This window comes from Doryrhamphus excisus, chromosome 7 (assembly GCF_030265055.1).
Source record: "Doryrhamphus excisus isolate RoL2022-K1 chromosome 7, RoL_Dexc_1.0, whole genome shotgun sequence".
In the NCBI taxonomy this organism is placed as follows: domain Eukaryota; kingdom Metazoa; phylum Chordata; class Actinopteri; order Syngnathiformes; family Syngnathidae; genus Doryrhamphus; species Doryrhamphus excisus.
Window position 1 is genome coordinate 13,056,860 of NC_080472.1, and position 16,170 is coordinate 13,073,029.

The 16,170-nt window shown below is 47.7% G+C and overlaps 2 non-coding genes and 1 pseudogene across 2 annotated transcripts; 1 reads left to right on the forward strand and 2 right to left on the reverse strand.

Annotated features, from left to right (window-relative positions):
- Window positions 1-2,459: 2,459 nt before the first annotated feature.
- On the reverse strand, window positions 2,460-2,531 carry trnaq-uug (transfer RNA glutamine (anticodon UUG)). Its single transcript has one exon. It is a non-coding gene; the product is annotated as a tRNA-Gln (tRNA).
- A 6,322-nt stretch (window positions 2,532-8,853) lies between these two features.
- LOC131132383 (uncharacterized) lies at window positions 8,854-16,087 on the reverse strand (annotated as a pseudogene).
- On the forward strand, window positions 11,396-11,469 carry trnat-agu (transfer RNA threonine (anticodon AGU)). Its single transcript has one exon. It is a non-coding gene; the product is annotated as a tRNA-Thr (tRNA).
- Window positions 16,088-16,170: the final 83 nt, after the last annotated feature.

Here is a 16,170-nt window from a genome sequence, read left to right on the forward strand (position 1 = left end):
GCGCTACCTCCCTGGGTCTGTCCTGGGTCGCGGGCACCAATGTGCCCTTGGGGGGGCGTTCACCGGCCTCCAGGCAGTGGGGTCCGCGCTGCTGGTGGCCTGAAGTCTACGGTGGTGGCTTGGGGTTGCTGTGCTGTGGTGGCTGCTGCGGGGACCGGGCTGTGTGTTGGGAGGGGGCCTGATCCTGCTCATGGGGACATGCTCCTTGGAGTGGGGCCTGCTGGGGGGATGGTGCTCTTCTGGGCGTCTGCTGCCACTGGTCCTATGCTCTGCTGCATCGCTGTCCCTGTCTTTGCCCATCCCCAGTCTTGCCTTAGGGCTCGTCAGGGATGGTTCTCCGGTACGTGGGTGGAGCGCTGCTGGTTCTGGGGGCGGGGGGGAGGTCGGCCCTCCCGGTGGATGGTGGGGTCCGTCGGTGGCCTTGCGCTGGTCTTAACTCCTCGGCTCTGGTGCTTGGCCTCCCCATGACTTGGAGCTATGGCTCTCCCTCACGGGGGTGAGCTGCCCGGCGGGTGTCGGCCGGCGCGGTGGAGCGCCTTACCACTCGCCTGCACGCCCCCTCCGCTTGCTCATGTGCGGGCCTCCTCCCCTCGCCCGCTCCTTTGTCTGCCACACTGCCGTAGCCCCGATGCCGTGGTCGAGGGGAGTCTGGGGGTGCTATCCCTTGGCGGTCCGTACCTCCCTGGGCTCGGGGCCTGGTTGTGGGTCTGGGACCCCTGGGTCCCCCGCCCTGTGATGCCCCGGACGCCCAACCCGGGGACGTCCACAGTGTGTGCTTGCGTGTGTCTGAGATTTTATGTATTTATTGTTTTAAATACTTAGATAAATAATGATTAGTTTTATTATAATTATATATATATATGTGTGGGTGTGTGTGTGTGTATATGGCTATAGAGATATACGGGGGGGCTCTGCGGGTTCTGGCGCAGGGCGTTCCATCTCTACCGCCCGGTCCTCCATGGGGCAGTGTGCCCGGGCCTCTTCTGTCCTGGCCGGGGCGGTCCTGTGTTGGTAGTCAGGCCTGGGGTTACCTGGGGCGGGCCGGGTTCTGCTTCCTGGGGGTGTGTGGGGGGCGGGGGGCGGCGCCTCCGGCCGTGGATGGGCTCCATCCCGGTTGGCGGGAGCGCCCCTGTGCCCACAGGTGTGTGGCCCTCGATGCCCTTCTGCCCTAGTGGGGTATGGTCTCCCGCTGGTCTCGGGGGTGCGGCTCTCCTCCGGCCTGCTGGCGCCCTGTTGCCGGTTGGGATTGCTCCTCCATGGCCTCTTGCTGGTCTCTTCAGGGAGATGCTTCGGGGGCGGGTCTTGGGGAGTCGGCCCTGGCTTTGCCCACACCCACGGGGCCGGAGGATCTCTGGCGGTGGGGGCTTGACCTGGCTGCGCGGGGCGGGGTTTGCTGGGTGGTAGAAGGCAGTCTCTCTCTTTTTGTCATTCTCAGTGACAATTACACATTCACACACTCGCATTCACATACACAAGCACGCTTACGCACACATATATGAATATATACACAGAAGTACACACCTCCATATAAACACTCACAGCACATGGGTGCTTCTCTACACAATCTACCATCTTATCCCTGATGTCTACATGCTATTGGTATGCTATTATTACAGTAAAAATGATGTCAAGCAGTGAGATTTTAATTACAGTAACTGTATGGCTGTAATTGTGTTCACTATCATTGTTCATGTCTTCATTGTTACTATTGCTACTGGTAAGTTGGACTGTTTCATTTCACTGATATCATCTCTATTGTGACCCTTAGCCATCATTGACATTTAACTGTTCTGTTTGTCACTGTTGTTGTTATGGGAATTCTTGTTGCTGCTGTTTTTGTCTCTCTCTCTACTCCCCCCCCCCTCCACCCCACCTTCTCTTCTTCTTTTCTGTGTCTCTTCTTGCTCCGGTCCGGTTGCTCCAAATGCGCATAACAAAAACATCAATTAACGGCAAATAAAATTTCATGGTACAGGAAAGTTGTAGCCAACACCTTTCCTGACACAGAGCAAATCTGTTTAGCATGTAAGGGCATTTAGATCAACAATACTATCTGCCCCAATGGCTGGACGGGACAAAAAAAAAAAGTCCATTTCAAGAGGGGCTCTGTCAAAGAGGGATTCAGGTAACCCTCTATGGGTTCACACTGACACTGTTGTCCAGGCTGTATTGCCACTGCTTCAGCCGCGGTGGGTGGGGATGACTGGAGGAGGAAGAAGAAGTGGAATGAAAGAGGCAGGTCCCGGAATCGACACCTCCAAGATCGAATGAGGTCTTAAACTGCCCACATGGACAAGCCAAATATCAGCAAAGGTTGAGCCAGTCACCTGAAGGTTAGATTTTTGATCTGAGTGTCCCGGATTCAAGTCCCTGTTCAGGTGACCAGTGACAGGGTCTCAGGTCCACTTGCAAACACCTCCTTTTTGCCCTCAAAATACAAGGGCAACAGGACAATCCCTTGGTTCCACCAAGACTTGAACTTAGACCACTGGATTCAAAGTCCGGGGTGCTAACCATTACACCACGGAACCTGCAAGGGTAAAGACAGCGCCGGGCCCTGAAGTACATCCTGTCAGATTACATTAGCGTTGATATAACTTCACTGATGGTGGTGTTCTGGGAATTGTGTAAAAAAGTAGTTGAGGGGCACGGAGGGCTTGCAGCCTAAGCAAGAATCATACCACTAGACCAACAAGCCCCTGCTTGGGCAAATACTTACCTTTCCCCGGTCAGTTGGCGGCCATGAGGCGGGTGTTTTCACAGTTGACTGGGTTGTGCGCTGGTGGTTATGGGGCCCGGGGGGGTTATGAGGGGCGGGGTGTTGTGGACGAGGGCTTTTTTGTTCCTTCACGGTCCGCATTCCCACATAAAGATGGGTGGTGAGTATGGGGGTTGAACCCGTGACCTTGGCGTTATTAGCACCACGCTCTGACCAACTGAGCTAACCGGCCACTGGACACCATTGCAATATTTTATGGTTTTTTTTTATTTTATTTACCCCGAAGCAGATTCAATCGGTACGCTGGGGTCTGAGGGCGATAAGTGGGTACCTGGTGGACACCTTGTTTGTGCTCTTGACAGGTATTTCGGGACAGTTTAACAATTGGCTTTTGATGGTGGAACAAGCTAAAACAAGGAAAACAGATTGTTTAGCGTGATTTCCGCCGAGTGTCCCTGATGAATACATCCACTGCTCCAGAAGCAGCCTCGGCTAATTGTCGGCCATTCGCCATAGCGCACCCCGAGGTTACAGAGGTCAAAGGTAAGCCCATATTCAGCAGCCCAGTGGCGAAAGGTAAATTTAATAATAATAATAATAATAATAATAATAATACATTTTATTTAAAAGCGCCTTTCAGGACACCCAAGGTCGCTGTACAGGAGATAAAAAACACCAATATAAAATACAAGATAAAAGACAACAAACAATAAATAAGAGCATACAATAAATCGGGAGAGGGGGGACCATGTGAAGCTGTTAGAGGGAATAGGCAAGTTTAAACAGATGGGTTTTGAGTTTAGATTTGAAAATGGGAAGGGTGGCAGAGTTACGGAGGTCTGGTGGCAATGAGTTCCAGAGTTGGGGAGCAGAGCGGCTGAAAGCTCTGCTCCCCATAGTGTTAAGGCGTGCAGAGGGAACAGTGAGATGGAGGGACGCGGAAGATCTGAGGGAACGGGATGGTTTGTTTGTGTGCATTACCGTTTCCACAGGTTCCCCATTGGTACAACCCGGCATTAATATCTCTTGGTGTAATTCTACCTTAGAGATGGATGCCTTCTTCCGGCCGATACTCAGGGCTGACCTCTGGTGGTGGTGCGGTGGCCCCGGCGTGAGTGATAGGTTACCGACCGAGAACATGACTGGTGTTTGTGCCCCGATTTCTTTCCTTCTTCCAATGACAGTATTGTCAGTAGATGTGGAGCGCCTAGTGCATAGTGCTACTTCCGTAGGGTCTCACCTCATGCCACCGGCTGCCCTGAGGACCAGGCGAGGTGTGTCAACCTCACCCTGGTTAGACACCCCCAACCCGATGTACATTGACGCCATAGGTATCCCTCGTGGCGTCCCAGAGGAGTATACAATTATAGATCAGGTTATATCCAGTTTTGCTTCTATCATCCCTGTGATTTCCATTAACCATAATACCGAAGTGATTCATTATCTGCATTATAACGTTCAGCGTCTCTCTAATCAAACTGAAGAAGCGTTCAGAGCAGTTAGTGTAGCAGTTAGCTACTTCTCTGATGGCCTTCCAGACTTGCATGGCAGTTGACATGCTATAAGCAGAAAAGGGTGGTGTGAGTGTAAGGTACATAAAAGATAAGGTAACATGGTTTAAAAAAACAAAAAAAAACTGTTTAAAATGTATAAATATGGTTAGAGCATTTAAGAGTAGTAATAGTTCATGTCATCCATATAAAATTCAGTTGTAAAAGAAAAAAAGACACCCTCCTATTTTTTATATGTTTGTGTCTAAAATAACCAAATCTCCATTGTTGGCGTTTGAGTGTAATAGCGCAAGGTCCACTAGGGGGTGCTAGCAGCGATGGTGGTATAGAGTAGGTGACAAAACGACAGAGGAAGAATAAATCCTGAGGGTGAATATACGTCAAGTCATCGTGGATTGTCTTCTTTATTCTGTACCACATGTTAGTATAAAGTAGAAATAATGTATGCAAACGACTGTAAAGAGTGTAGAAGTTGCTAAAGTAAACAGCTGACTGCAAAGTGGTTTGTTATAAATGTTTTGTAGAGCACTTGAGCACATGTGAAATGGCTAACATTGTTAAATTCTTTACCAACAGATGTCACATGGTTCACCATAGTAGACATCAGTAATGCATTCTTCTCCATTCAAATAGAGAAAGAAAGTTCAGGTTCACATTTACGTTTGCAAAAAAAAAAAAATATATATATATATATATATATATATATATATATATATATATACACGCTTACCACAAGGATATTGTGAAAGCCCGACAATTTATTCACAAGCAATGATGGCCAGTATGTCCACGTTTGAACCCCCAAATGGAAGCCAGATATTATTATATGTAGATGACATCCTACTAGCGTCACAAGATAGGAAGTCATGTGAAGAAGACACAATAGCCTTATTACACCATTTAGCAAAAGAAGGCCATAAAGTGAGTAAAGACAATTTTGTAAGCAATCAGTGAAGTATTTAGGGCATCAGTTGACAGGACAAGGGCGAACCATTCTAACAGACAGAAAACAAGCAATCTTAAATGCAGCTAAACTACAAACGAAAAAAACAAATGATGTCCTTTTTAGGACTCACTAATTATTATTTATGTTGGATTCCAAACTATGCACAAATAGTGTCACCATTAACAAACATAACATATAAAACAGACTTAAAAATGACAGCACCCTTATAGTGGAATGAGGCAGAAAAAGCATTCTGTGTTAAAAAAAAAAAAAATATATATATATATATATATATATACTGGTAGGAAGTACGATTCTAGCACTACCTGATTACAGCAAAACATTTATACAAACAGTAGATTGTAAAGGTCTTTACATAACCTTGTGTGCAGGCTGTAATAGCAGCATCTATAGCCGTGGAAACAAGTGCAACCATTGTATTATTCCATCTACTCGTACTGAAAGTACCTCATGCGGTTTCCACCCTGCTATTACAGACTAACGTGACATTTTTGTCTCCTGCTGGACATCTGTCTTGCATGGCAACACTTTTGTCCCAACCACATTTAACACTTGAGCGATGCACCACGCTCAACCCAGCTACCCTTCTACCACTCCCTGAGGAAGGCCAACCACATGATTGTTATGAACTAACAACACAAACTGCAAAGTGTAGACCAGACATATTAGATCAGGCACTAACAAAAAGAGATTTTGTAGATGGTTCCTTGAAGAAAAATAATTTTGGACAAACAATAACAGGCTATGCAGTTGTTACACAAGATATGGTGTTGGAAGCAGAACATTTACCATCCTCTTATTCTGTGCAAGCAGCAGAATTAGTAGCGCTTACAGAAGCATGCAAATTAATGAAAGGTCAAAAGGTGACAATTTATACTGATAGCCAATATGTATATTCAACAGTACATACCTTTGCACAATATTGGCAAAACAGAGGTATGATAACATCAACGGGAAAACCAGTAACTCATGACGGATTACTAACAGCATTACTAGAAGCAGTGCAATTGCCAAAACAAATTGCTGTATGTAAATGCATGACACATATTACAAATAATACTGATCCGATATCCTTAGGAAATGCGTTCGCTGATAAAATGATAAAACAAGCAGCACTAAAGGAACTGAACCATCTTAACACTAAAAAATTACAAGTAGACTTTGACATTCTGGCAGACATGCAACAACAGAGTCCAAAGAAAGAAATTGACCACTGTCTTAGGAATAAAGCAACCCTGGACAAAAATGTTAATATGTCGACAGATAATAAAACAATCTTGCCAAAAAATTTGCATAAGTGGGACACTATTTTGAGCCATGGTTTTACACATGTCTCAACAGGAGGGATGTGCCACACTATTAACACCCACTTTACTATGCACTTTACTATACTTTGCACTACTATGCATACATAGACAATATATACAATGCCCAGGGCAGCTTGCGACCTCGGTGTGGCCAATTTCAAAAACCAGAATATTTATTTCAAGTAATACACATGGACTTTATTGTTTTATAAGTGTAAAAAGAAAACACTGACACTCTTCCAAGTGGGAAGGACCTTATCAAGTATTGTTAACGACATTGACGACATTGAAATTGCAAAAAGAGGTACATCAATCGCATTGTAAACTAGTCATTGTTCGGGAGTCTGACGAGGAAGGTAAAGACCCGTCTGTGACGCAGGGGACTTCAGAGTCCTAGACTCTGGGGCATCGTGCTGAGCAGTGAAGATTATAGCACATACCCTTGGCCAGAAAACCCAACAATGCAACCTGGTTTTGAGGGCACTGTAGCAGAACGGCACAAAAATGAAACAGTAACCAAAATGTCCCCCGGCTTACCAATAACTATTGTAGTCGGGTTAAGCTATAAATAATATAATAATTAATAAATGTTTAAGTCTATATGATTATTGTAATGAATCCAATAGTAAAAATGGAAGGCATCACCATGGAACCATTTCAGGAACTTTTAACAACTGGGTTTTAAACATTGAACAAGCAGCAAAAAGTGCAGCAAACTATGTTAAAAATATTAGTTGTGTTGCCTGTAAGACCATGACCCCACTTCTCCAGATTGTACCAGCACTGATCAATGCTACTTGAGTCCCTGAAGTAATGACAAAAATGTCCACACTGTCACCATCATGTTCAGAATATTAGAATGTTTTTGTCGAGAATGTTTATGTGATATAAACACTATATTCCCAGTAGTCAATGAGACAAAAAGGCCCCCACCATTCTCTACTAAAGTAGCCCGAGCAAATTTCACCAGTGTACAGCTAAAAGGAACCGCAAAAAAATGTAGGTCACGTTGAATTCAAATATTGTAGACATGTAAAAAAAATCAAGATACCTACAACACAGAAGGAGGAAACACACCCCCATCAACTTAGTACTTTAGAGTAGACGTGTGATAGTGGTGCGAGGACGAATACCTCGATGACATCGTTTATAACATGACCGGAACATGTGCAGTAGTGACATTACTGATTCCAGTATCTATTTACCCTATGAATGTTGACATGTTACTAAGTGCTATCATTGAAGCAGATAAACACCACATCCCAAACTACTTCCAAAGGAAGAGAGAAGTTCCAGCCCCCGACTGGATGATGCAAGACAATCCCACCGACATCGATGCCATCAGCGTGCCACAAGGGGTACCAGACGAATACAAACTAGTAAATCAGGTTGCATCAGGTTTGGAAAGTATTATCCCATGGATAACAGTTAACAAAAATGCGGATAGGATTAACTACATCCACTATAACATACAAAAGCTTGGTAACTACACCGAGGCCGGACTCACAGCAATTGGAGAACAACTCCATGCCACGTCACTCATGGCCTTCCAGAATCGTATCGCCTTGGATGGACTGCTGGCACATCAGCAAGGAGTGTGCGCCATGCTTGGCGACCAATGTTGCATGTCCATCCCCAACAATACAGATTCCACAGGAATGCTGTTGCGTGCGATTTCTGGTTTAAAGGTGCTAAACACCAAGATGAAGGAACACTGGTGTTGACACTGAGATGTTCGGTGACTGGAGAAAACTTGGGGGACAATGGTCTCCTTATGTGATGTCCGTGCTTATTGCACTCGCTGTTGCCCTTCTTTTGTGTGCCTTATGTGGATGTTGTTGTATCCCTATCCTGAAGGTTACAATCACATGGACTGTGGATTTAGCCATGGCACCAATTACAACAAAGGTAAATGAAATGTACCCCCTACTGGTGGCAGGTGGCAGCGATGACAGTGACGACTCAGATAGCCATCATGGACATGCCCCTGACTTGTTTCCTGACCAAGACAAGTACTTTGACTCAGACGACGAGAACACGTCCGTTCAGGTGTAAGCACAATTTCTGACATAGATGACCTGCTAGGTGAAAACCGAGAGGAGAGCCTAGGAGGGACTGCAAACAGATAAATGTGTGATAAACAGGAGGGAAATGTTAGAATAAAATGTAAATTCAATTATTATAGTGTTAAGTTATCACCCTTATATCCGTTTGCTTAGACAATAGAGTTTTGACATACACTTTCGGTGCAACTTAGACACATCATCAGTGTTGTATCCTGGGTTCACTGGGTGTTTCGGGTCTCACAACAGACACCCTCGCCCAGGTGACCCAGATCAGTCAGAACAGTTAATCAGTCCCGGCTTGTGTCTAAGTAGCTTTTGTTCTCCACGGATCTCCCCGCTTGATCCACAGCCATCTGGACGCCTTTTCTGCTGCGTCAGTGATGTTCTTGATGGCTCTTTTGTTATGCTGACCCTTCACTCCCAGCATCGTGAGTGCTCTAATGAGAGACTGGCCTACAAAACCTCTGCACCCGACCTCGATGGGGTTGCATCGGGTCCTCCATCCTCTGCTTCGGCATTTGTCTGCCAGCTCCTCATACTTGGCCCTCTTCCTCTCAAAGGCCTCCTCCATCCGGTCTTCCCAGGGAACAGTCAACTCCAGCAGGACCACTTGCCGAGTTGTTTCTGACACCAGGACTATGTCTGGCCTGAGAACTGCGATGTTCTCTGGGAATTTGAGCTGTCTCCCTAGGTCGACTTTCAGCTGCCAGTCTCGGGCTGTTGCCAGCAGCCCCCCTGCTTGACTCCGGCACTGCTTCGGCTTCTCCCCAGCCCTAACAAAGACAATGGACTGCCTTGTTGGTTGATGGTATTTACTGGTGGAGATTCCTGTGCTGATGGCCTCTGCAATGACCCGCAGTACTTGGTCATGGCGCCAGCGGTAGCGCCCGTCCCCCAGTGCCCTTGGGCAGCAGCTGAGGATGTGTTCCAGTGATCCAGGACTCCGGCAGAGAGGGCAGAGAGGATTCTCCGCCAAGCCCCAGCGAAAGAGGTTGGACGGACTTGGGAGCACATCGTACACCGACTGGATGAGGAACTCAATCCGGTGTGGCTCAGATCGCCAAGCTCTGTCCACGATATCTTCCGGTCAGCTGCGTCCTCCCATCGGGTCCATCCTCCCTGCTGCCGCATCCCTACTGTCCTGGTACAGCGGGCTTCCTCTACCCCTGCTCGGACTTCCTCCTGGATCAGCTGACGCCTTTCCTTTCCCTGGGCCTTGGTGAAGTCCGGAAGCCACTGTTCCTACCAGCTCACTGTGTCGTAAGCGGGACTCAGCCTGGTCTACCGCCTCATGAGCTTTCCATTTCCTGCCAGTTCGTACTTCTATGCCAGCCGAGGAGACTTTGATGTCATTAGAGTCCCTATACAGCAGCACCTCTCTTGCTCGGTTGACCATAAACTCCTCCATCAGACTACTGAAGGGCAGTTTCAGCTTGTTGCTCCTCCCGTACAAGGCGATGGTGCTGAGGCTTCGCGGTAAGCCCAACCACCTCCGCAGGAAACAGCTGACCTTCCTCTCGAAGCCCTTGACGGTGGTCAGTGGCACATTGTAGACCAGCAGCGGCCAGACTAGGCGTGGCAGGATGCCGTGTTGGTAGATCCAGGCTTTAAACTTGCCTGGTAATCCTGACTTATCCACTGCGGTCAGCCAGGTTCCCAACTCCTCTGATGTCGCTTGGAGTGCTCCGGTGTCCTTCAAGGTACAGTCATAGATCTTGCCCAGGCTCTTCACTGGCTTCTCCCCCACCGATGGAATCTGGGTGCCTCCGACTGAGAAGCGAAACTGGTCTGTGACTTTTCTCTTCTTCACCACCAGAGACCTGGATTTGGCTGGCTTGAAGTTCATCCGGGCCCAGCTAATGAGACGCTCCAAGCCTTGAAGGATCCATCTACAGCCCGGGACTGATGTTGTAGTCACTGTCAGATCATCCATAAACGCTCTGATGGGGGGCTGCCGCATACCAGAGCGGGTGAGTGGACCTCTGCACTCCACCTCTGCTGACTTCACCAGCATATTCATGGCCAAGGCAAACAATATCACTGAAATGGTGCATCCAGTGATAATGCCCTTCTCTAGCCGATGAAATGCAGATTTCTTTTTTCCGGAAGTGACTCTCAAACTGAAGCAGCTGTAATAGTCCAGTATGAGGTCCTTGATCTTGCCTGGAATGTGGTGTCTGTCAAGCGAGGTTTCCACCAGTTTGTGTGGGATAGACCCGTAGGCATTGGCAAGGTCAAGCCACAGGACTGCCAGGTCTCCTTTGCCTTCCCGTGCCTCCCGGATCAGCTGGGTGACGACTCCCGTATGCTCGATGCAACCTGGCACCATTGGGACAATAGTCTTGAGTGTTTTGAAGCAGCATTCCGAGACGCTGACCAGCTACTCCCAACACCACTAATCTTGCAGGTGCCTGGGAATGCCAGCAGCAACCTTGAAGAAGTTTCATCGTGCAAAATGTGCCAAGATAAGAACACATGCACAAAAAGTAATTATTCTCACATACACACACACACATAGACAACAAGTACAGCTTGTGCAACTGCTTGCTTCCCCCTCCCCTTAGAGTTGCACGACCATGTATTAGGGACCTCCTAAAGAAAATAAAGAGAGAGGAGCATGAATGGCATACTCAGGGTGGAGCGGCATGTCACTGGGTATGTTGTTTCACTCTCCTCGCTGCGAGTAACTTTGAATATTGTTGTCTGTCTCTTCTGTATTTAAGTGTTTTTACAAGTGTCCCAGGAGTTTGAACCTGACAGGGACTCTCAATTCACACATGTTTTGGACTTTGGACTGTTTTTGTGTTGGTGCCAGATGCACAGCTGGCACTGTGGCTAAGCTGGTCAAAGTGCCTGTCTAGTAAACAGGTGATCCTGGGTTCAAATCCCAGCAGTGCCTGGGTGCTTGGTCAGTGAAACTTTGGCAGCTGATTTCTGAACCATGTACTTCTTTTTGTCACTTGCCCTTCAAGAACGAATTGACGTTGCATCCACAGCTGACATGATTGTTGTGGATCCCATTACGCCAGAAGGTGCTTGAATCCAAAGAGTATGACATTGTGATGTTTTGTCATTCAGCGCCACTTTGCAGAGGCTCATCCACTTGACAGTTGAATTTTTTTCTCTTACAGTGTGTCCCCACGTGGCATTGGTGGTTCAGTGGTAGAATTCTCAGACATTTGCTGCCAGCCAATCAGGATGCGACACAGACGTCAGACAAGCAAAGAGACTCGCCTGCCATACGGGCATGATTACCATTACCATTACCATCTATCAGGGATGGCAACTGAATTAAGAATCAATGCCAGAAACCTGCCACAGGATATCAGATAATGTTTTGATGCAGACTGGTCATGATGCCTCTGAAGTTCACCAAAGCAGACCTGACTTAAGGTGACTACACTTCCAAAGTTCCCAGTGATGACTGAACCTCTCGCTCCTTGTGTTCCCTGAGAAACTCATTTCTTCAATTTAATTATTGAGAATTGTGTTTACCCACAGTCCTGGAAGATCGCAAAGGTGCTAGGTCGAAAAGGTTTACTTAAACAAGTTATTCCTTGTGTGCTGTTGTAGTCTCTGTCACGCAATTGGTCAGCGCGTTTGGCTGTTAACTGAGAGGTTGGTGGTTTGAGCCCACCTAGGGACTCTCAATTCACACGTGTTGGACTTTGGACTTGTATGAACATTTTTCCCCATTGGCGAACTGTTTTTGTGTTGGTGCCAGATGCACAGCTGGCACTGTGGCTAACCTGGTCAAAGTGCCTGTATCGTACTGTATCTTCAATTTAATTATTGAGAATGGCGTTTACCCACAGTCCTGGAACATGGCAAAGGTGCTTGGTCGAAAAGGTTTACTTCAACAAGTTATTCCTTGTGTGCACGGTCATCTCCTTGGCCTTCTCGGTGTTGAGGATGAAGGATCAGAAATCTTCTGGCATAGTGTACTGACCACAGAAGGAGGATAAAAGAAGTAGGTGTAACATTTCAGGGAAGGGGCCTACCTTCACCACCTGAACAGGGACTTGAACCCTGGACCCTCATATTAAAAGTCTGATGCTCTACCAACTGAGCTATCCAGGCCTTTGTAGAATGAGGACAACTCACAAACTAAAATCTTCTGGCATACTGTACTTGACCTTGCAGAGAGGAGAGCTTCTTCTCTGGCTCTCAACAAAGGCGGTCGCATCTTTCCCCTCTCCTACCTATCCCTTATCTTCCTTGCTTTGTTGTCCCTTGGTACTTTATGGAAACGATGTGAGGTGCCTGGCTTTTAACTAGCAGTGGAAAGACTTGTGTAGCCCCTCACACAAACCACGTGTCTTCCTCCCATGCACATGTTGCCAGCTGATCCTTGACATCAGCAACATTTTGGTTCTAGGACAATGGGGTCACCTGCCCCCATTGGTCTTTTCCAAGCAGTCACGGTGGCCGAGAGGTTAAGGCGTTGGACTCGAAATCCAATGGGGTTTGTCTGTGACGCTTTGGTTGGGCATTTGTTGCTGCCATGCTGTTTACCTTGTGGTGGAGTACTGTTGGTTATGAGGGCCGGGGTGTTGTCGACGGGGGCTTTTGTTGTTCTTTCACGGTCCGCATTCTCTACACTGGTGGTCTAAATTTTGGGTAGAGGATAATGGGGTCCACTGTCCCCATTGATCTGCTTCTTGCAGTCTCGGTGGCCGAGAGGTTTGTTGCCACTCTGCTTTGACATGCTGTTTTCTTTACCTCTCCCCGGTCTTTCAGCGGCCCTGTCGAGGGTGTTTCACAGGTGGGTGGTGTGATGTTGGATATGGGGGCCAGTGGGTTGTCGCCGTTTTGTTGTTCCTGGAGCACATAAAGAAGAGTGGCCAGTACAGGGGGTTGAACCCATGACCTTGGCATTACGCTCGGCCGTACTCACTCGCCCTAAAACAACAAGACAACAGTTAGCTCCCTCGGGAGAAAATACGGCCGGCATCTTACGGACATGTACTCAATGTCAGGGGAGCAGTGAGTCTCTATGATCTTGCTGTTGTTGCACCAATCCTCATGCACGTAAATACAGACCCCCCGACCTCTGCTCTTACCGGAGTCCTATGTTCGATCCCAGCAGTGTAGAGAGCGGCCGGCTAGCTGCACGCTAGCATCGGGGATCGTCGGTTTGAGCCAGGTCTCCGTGATGATTAGATTAGATTAGATTAGATTCAACTTTATTGTTATTGCTCATGTCACTTGTACAGGGCAACAAAATGCAGTTAGCATCCAACCAGAAGTGCAATTTTTATAAGTACATTAGTATGGACAGATCTATGTAAATAAAACTATATAGGCTATGACTATAATACAGTGATGATATGTACAAGGATATAAATGACTATAATATGGCTATTGTAGATTATACAGATTATAAACAGTATGGGTATGACAATATATAATAACAGTAATATATACAGTATTGCAATGGAGTGACTAGAGTAGAGTATGGTTATTGCAGATTATATAAATTATAAACAGTATGATCAATGAATCAACAGATAGTATATGTACAATAGTGCAATAGTACAATAGTGCAATGAAGTGATGGGGGAGGGCATAGGTCAGCGGGGGGATGTAAGTAGTGGAATGGGTGGGCAATGGGGGGCAGAGTTCAGCAAGGAGACAGTTGTTGGGAAAAAGCTGTTCCTGAACCTGGTGGTTCTTGTCCGTAAACTCCTATAGCGCCTCCCTGAGGGTAGGAGGGCAAACTGTCTGTGTGCTGGGTGGTGTGAGTCTTTGGCAATTTGTGATGCCCTCCTGAGACAACGCTTCCTGTAGATGTCCCCGATGGCAGGAAGTGAGGCTCCGGCAATGCGTTGGGCAGATTTGACTACTCTCTGCAATGCCTTCCGGTCCGCGACAGAGCAGTTCCCATACCAGGCTGTGATGCAACTGGTTAGGATGCTCTCGATTGTGCATCTGTAGAAGTTCACCAGGATGTCTGAAGAGAAGTGGTTCTTCTTCAGGGTCCTCAGGAAGAAGAGGCGCTGGTGAGCCTTCTTGACCAGGCTGGAGCAGTTGGTAGTCCAGGAGAGGTCCTGTGAGATGTGGATCCCCAAGAATTTGAAGCTGGCCACACGCTCCACTGTCTCACCGTTGATGGAGATTGGTGGATGCATGGCGGCATTCTTCCTGAAGTCCACAATGAGTTCTTTTGTTTTTGTTGTGTTGAGTAGTAAATTGTTGTCCTTGCACCACGCAGCCAGGTAGTCCACCTCCTCCCTATAGGCAGACTCATCGTTGTTGTTGATGAGGCCAATCACTGTAGTGTCGTCTGCAAACTTAATGATGGTATTGGAGCCATGTTTGGGTTTGCAGTCGTGGGTGAAGAGAGAGTAGAGGCTTAACACACAGCCTTGTGGTACTCCGGTGTTTATGGTGAGGGTGGAGGAGCAGTGGTGGTCCAGCCGGACATGTTGCGGCCTGTTAGTTAGAAAGTCCAGTAACCAGTTGCAGACAGGAGCTGTGATGCCCAGGTCTGTGAGTTTGGCTACCAGCTTGGAGGGGATGACTGTATTGAATGCTGAACTGAAGTCTATGAAGAGCATTCTGGCATATGTGTCCTTATTGTTTAAGTGTGAGAGGACAGAGTGCAGTGCTGTGGAGACTCCTCCTGTACTCCTGTTCTTACGGTAGGCAAATTGGTGGGGGTCCAGGGTGGGGGGAAGGCAGGATTTGAGATGTGCCAGGACTAGCTGCTCCAAGCACTTGGAGATGATGGGGGTGAGCGCCACTGGACGGTAGTCATTTAGGCACGTTGGGGCGGAGTGTTTTGGTATTGGCACGATGGTAGTGGTTTTAAAGCAGGTTGGGACAGTCGCCTGGGCCAAGGAAAGGTTGAATAAGTCCGTCAGGACCCCCGCCAGCTCACCAGCACATGCTCTGAGAACACGACCAGGGATGCCATCAGGTCCTGCAGCTTTGTGTTCGTTGATCTTGCGTAACACTGCTTCAACGTCAGTAGTGGAGAGTGTTAGTGGTTGGTGATCAGCTGTCCATTTTGCCTTTATTGCAGATGTGTGGTTGTCCTTCTCAAAGCGAGCGTAGAAGTTGTTGAGCTCATCTAGGAAGGATGTGTCAGAGGGAGGGGGGGAGGGGTTGGTGGGTTTATGGTCCGTGATGACTCGGATGCCTTGCCACAGGCGTCGGGGATTGGAGTTGGAGAAGTGCTCCTCAACCTTCAGCTTGTAGCAGTGCTTTGCCTGCTTGATGCCCCGTTTCAGGTTAGCCCTTGCTGTACTGTAGGCTTGTGCGTCTCCAGATCTGAAGGCGGTGTTGCGGGCCTTCAGCAGTAGACGGGCATCCTTGTTCATCCAGGGCCGCTGATTGGGGTACATGGTGATCCGTTTCTCTGTGGTGACGCCGTCAATGGTGGCAGAGATATGGTCCATTACCGAGGAAGCGTAGCGCTCGATGTCAGTATGGGAGTGAGTGGTTGCTGAGGTTGCAAACATACTCCAGTCTGTGTGCTTGAACTGGTCCTGTAGCACAGAGTCTGTTCCCATCGGCCACACTTTTATTGTCTTCACTGTGGGTTTCACACGTTGGATGAGTGGTAAGTACTTAAGGGATAGGTGATCAGACTGTC